We start from the raw sequence: 5,399 nt of genomic DNA on the forward strand, positions 1-5,399 counted from the left end.
TTTTTTGTGTGACCTATAATATCAGTTAATTTAGGAGATGCCATAATTCTGTTAATACCCTTCAGGCAGAGACCACAAGGAACAAACCTGTAGTTAAACTAGTTGGGTTTTTACTGTAGTGAGGAGATCACACATGAGGACCCTGGGGCAGCTCAAGAAAAGGGTCACAAGCAATATCCTCATAGGAATAATGGTAAAGAAGGCCTATTAATAGATTTTGGAGGAAAATAAAATCTCAAAGAAAAACCTGGCAAAGTGACTAAAAGTAAAGATTATTACAAAATGTCTTAAAAACCCTTCACTTGGAAACTTAAAGCTTCATGTTTTTAGAATGAGTAGTAGAGCCCTAACTCAGTGATTTTTAACACTAATGTTATAGTAGCTTTTGGTGGGGAGGGAGGAATTATGTATGCCGTTTCTCTCAGGGCATCTGTTTAACAGATAACTGATAGTTAGCTGGGATTTTAACTTACCTTTGTTGCTGACTGATATAGTTCTTCACCCTGTGTGAACTGGCCATACTACTCTTGTAGCTTTGAAGAGTTTATAATCTAACTTTAAGAGATCTACAATATCTTCTGGTAGGTAGCATCCAATCCAAAACATACACAGTATTTTCTTTAAATAAGACCGTATTTTGGTATACTCTCTGGAAAGAATTTAAGAATTAATTACAGATCTGTTATGATTTGCTTAGGGTTTGGCCCCACCAACCTCATGTTGAAATTTGATCCCCAACATTGGAGGCGGGGCCTGGTGGGAGTTGTTTAGATCATGGCGTGGATCCCTCATGAATGGCGTGGTGCCATAGATGCTGGTACCGTGCTTCTTGTACAGCCTGCAGAAACATGAGCCAAATCTCTTCATTAATAAATTATCCAGCCTCAGATATTCCTTTATAGCAACACTAAACATACTAAGAAAATTGGTATTCAGGAATGAGGCATTGCTCTAAAGATGCCTGAAAACGTGGGAGTAGCTTTTGAACTGGGTAATAGGTTGGAAGAGTTTGGAGGGCTCAGGAGAAGAAAGGAAGACAAGGGAAAGTTTGGAACTTCTTAGAGATTGGTTAAGTAGTTGTAGACCAAAATGCTTGTAGAAAAAGAGACAGCAAAGGTCACACTGAGGAAGCCTTAGATGGAAATGATGAACTTATAAGTTACTGAAGCAAAAGTCACACTTGTTACGCCATAACAAAGAACTTGTCCGCATTGTGTCCTTGCTCTAGGGCTTTATGGAAGGCTTCATTTAAGAGATGGCCTAGAGTATCTGGGAAAAGAAATTTCTAACCAGCAAAGTGCTCAGGCTGCTGCATGGTTACTTCTAACTGCTTACAGTAGAGACCAGAGGAAAATTGGAAAATGTGCAGCCTTGCCTTGTGTTAGAGAAGGAAAGAAGAGTGGTTTTAGGAGAGGAATCTAAGATTATGGCCAAGCAGCAGCAATAGTTTGCTGAAGAGATGAGCATGACTAAAAAGGGCCAGGTGCTAATAAGACTATGGAAAAAACGTCTCAAAGCTATTTCAGAAATCTTTGATGCCACCCCTCCCATCACAGATTAAGAAGTTTAGAATGAAAGAATGGCTTTTTGACGGGGCAGGTGATACTGCTCCCCACGGCCCAGTGGCACCAGCTCAAAGGGCCTCAGGCTGCTGCTCTGGAAGGTGTACCCAGTAAGCCTTGGGGACTTCCATGTGGTGTTAAGTCTGCAAGCATGCAGAATGCAAGAGTAGTGGAGACTTGGCAGCTTCCACTTACATTTAAGAGGATGTATTAGAAAGCCAGGGTGCCCAGACAGAAGCCTGTCACAGGGGCTGAGAGCCTCTACTAGAGAAGTGCCTAGTGGAGCAGATGGAGCAGGGCCACCACTTTCTGACCTCAGAATGGTAGGGCCACCAACAGCTTACAATCTCAGCCTGGAAGAGCTGCAGGTATTGGATTCCAACCCATGAGAGCAGCTATGTGGGCTGCACTCAGCAAAGCCATGGGGATGGGGATGCCTGAGGCTCTGGAACCCACCCCTTGAACCAGTGTTCTTAGGATGCAGGACATGGAGTCAAAGCAGATTATTTTGGAGCTTTAATATTTAATATCTGTCCTGATAGGTTTGGAACTCACATAGGGCCTATTACCCCTTTCTTTTGGCCTATTCCTCCCTTTTGGAATGGGAATGTCTGCACCACCATTGTATCTTGGAAGTAAATAACTTGTTTTTTTTATTTTACAGGTTCACAGTTGTAAGGAACTTGCCTTGAGTCTCAAATGAGACTTTAGACTTTTGAGTTGATGCTGGAACAAGTTAAGACTTTGGGGGATGGAATAATTGTATTTTGCAATGTGAGAAAGACATGAGATTTTCATGCCACCAAATCTTATGTTGAAATTTGATGCCAATATTGGAGGTGGGGCCAGATGGGAGAAATTTGGGGACAGATCCCCCATGAATGGCTTGGTGATATTCTCCCAGGAGTAAATAAGTTCTCTCGGTTCCCATGAGAACTGCTTGTTAAGTCTAGCACCTTCGCCTCTCTCTCTTGTTTTCTTTCTCACCACATGATCTGCAAATGCCAGCTCCCCTTCACATTTCACCATAAGTAGAAGCAGCCTGAGTCCCTCACCAGAAGCAGATGCTGGCACCATGTTTTTTGTGCAGCCTACAGAACCATGAGCCAAATAAATCTCTTTCCTTTTTTTTTTTTTGAGATGGAGTCTCCCTCTGTAGCCCAGGCTGGAGTGCAGTGGCACGATCTCGGCTCACTGCAAGCTCCGCCTCCTGGGTTCACGTCATTCTCCTGCCTCAGCCTCCTGAGTAGCTGGGACTACAGGCGCCCGCCACCATGCTGGCTAATTTTTTGTATTTTTAGTAGAGACGGGGTTTCACCGTGTTAGCCAGCATGGTCTCGATCTCCTGACCTCATGATCCACCCGTCTTGGCCTCCCAAAGTGCTGGGATTACAGGCGTGAGCCACCGCGCCTGGCCAATCTCTTTTCTTTATAAAATACCCAGCCTCAGGTCTTCCTTTATGGCAACACTAAAGAGACCCAAGACAAGATCCAAATAAAATTAAACTACCGGGTGCAGTGGCTCACACCTGTAATCTCAGGGGAGGCTGAGGCGGGCAGATCACCTGAGGTCAGGAGTTTAAGACCAGCCTGGCCAACATGGTGAAACCCCGTCTCTACTAAAAATACCAAAATTAGCTGGGCACAGTGGCGGGCTCCTCTAATTGGGAGGCTGAGGCAGGAGAACTGCATGAACCCGGGAGGCAGAGATTGCAGTGAGCCCAGATAGCGCCACTACACTCCTGGGTGACAGAGTGAGACTCCATCTCAAAAAAATAAAAATAAATAAATAAATAAACTTTAACTATACATGGTCTCAATAATTCAAATAACAGTCCTCCTCTGTAGTGCCCTCAGCCATCTAAGTTCTCCCATGCACAGCCCATGCCAACTATGATGCACCTCTTCTCTAGTGACTGATAAATGCCAATGCCAGAAACTTAAACAAAACAAAAAAATATACAGTTTTGGGATGGAGGATATATTGTATTAAAATGTGGCATATGATAAAGATAGCATTTCAAATGAAATACAGAAAAATATGTATTATTCAATAAATGGTCTTCATAAAACTGGCTAACTACATGATGGAGGGTGAGAGGATGCTTAATATTCCATCTTTATATCTAAATACATTCCCAGTAAATAAAGTTAAATATCAAAAATAGAAGCTAAAAAGAAATAAATGAACAGTGGATGTCAGGGTAGCAAATGCCCTATTATGCATATAAGCAAAAGTAAAACCATGAAAGATTCTTACATAATATTTTGAACTTTTTGAAGTAAGATTTTTAAAAGTACAAAACCGGCCGGGTATAGCGGTTCACGCCTGTAATCCCAGCACTTTGGGAGGCTGAGGGGGGTGGATCACCTGAGATCAGGAGTTTGAGACCAGCCTGGCCAACATGGTGAAACCCTATCTCTACTAAAAATACAAAAATTAGCCGGGCATGATGGTGCATACCTGTAATCCCAGCTACTCAGGAGGCTGGAGCAGGAGAATTGCTTGAACCTGGGAGGCAGAGGTTGCAGTGAGGTGAGATCCTGCCACTGCACTCCAGCTTGGGCAACAACGTGAGACTCTGTCTCAAAAAAAAAAATAAAAATAATACAAAATCAAGCCAAAGACACATCACAAACAGGAAAATATCTACAATATAAATAAAACAAATAAAACTTTTATTAATAAAGAGCTCTAAAATGTCATTAACAAGTAGGTTAAATACAAATAGGAAAATGAGCAATTCTCAAAGGAAGACATCCATAAGTATTTGAAAGACGATCAACCTTAACTTCACCACTTAAATGCAAATTAAAACATGTTTTCACCTATTAAATTGACGAAGACGGGACAAAGCTAAAAGAAAATTGCTGAACATACTGAAAAATGGGCACCGAGTACTTGTGCTGAAGGAAGGTGAATTGGTAGAACTGTTTTGAGAGGCCGACTTTACAGATATGTTGCAGAACCTTAGTGTAATGTCAGCCACTTAAATTTCTTACTTTATATGAGCCCTTCGATTTTCCCCAACTCCCAGTTGGGCATGTTCAACAAACAGGCTTTGTTTAAACATGAGCCACCTGCACTGGAACCTAAAATTAAAGGATTTACTTTTGTTTATTTGGTTGGATAGAATTTCTTGGCATTCTCTGTTTACCGAAAATATGCAGTTGCACCTGTCGAAATTAGTATTTGAATTATATGGGTTGGCTTAGTTTCTAAACATAAGTCTAAATCCTCTCATGTTTCATTCATTGTTAAGAAATATTTAGCTTTGAGAGAGAGAAAGGAAAGAAGGAAAGCAAAAGCAGAAATTTTAATTTCTCAGTTGGGCTTTATTATGTCAAAAAGTGAGCTATTTTTGTTTTCTAATTCGCAATTTTGGTTAAGAGTTGTTACTAAATGTGTTTCTTCACAACCAAGCCACCATAGAAACAATTTTTCTTGACTTAGGTGTTTGCTGTCTTATGAAGGTAGCCTCTGTTCTTATCAGGGCTGTGAAGTTGCTTCAGCAACCGTATCCAAAATTGGATATAATAGTTGTTAAAACTGGACAAAGAAGATAAAAGAGGGACATTTTCTAAATTCATTAGAACTACAATAGGGCACATTTTTAAAATGAAGTTGTTCATTTTTAAACTAATAGAAATAAATGTGCCTTAGCCAATTTTGCCCCATTTCTACCCCCTAGAGGGGTCCTTAAAATTACTGTAAGTTTTCAAATAATACAACAGGGATATAAGACAGTAATAGCAATAAGAAAAATGGTTGACATTTATTGAGTGCTTGCTATATGCCAGGTGCTAGTCTAATCCCATTACATATATACATGTATT

This window comes from Symphalangus syndactylus, chromosome 23 (assembly GCF_028878055.3).
Source record: "Symphalangus syndactylus isolate Jambi chromosome 23, NHGRI_mSymSyn1-v2.1_pri, whole genome shotgun sequence".
Taxonomy (NCBI): Eukaryota; Metazoa; Chordata; class Mammalia; order Primates; family Hylobatidae; genus Symphalangus; species Symphalangus syndactylus.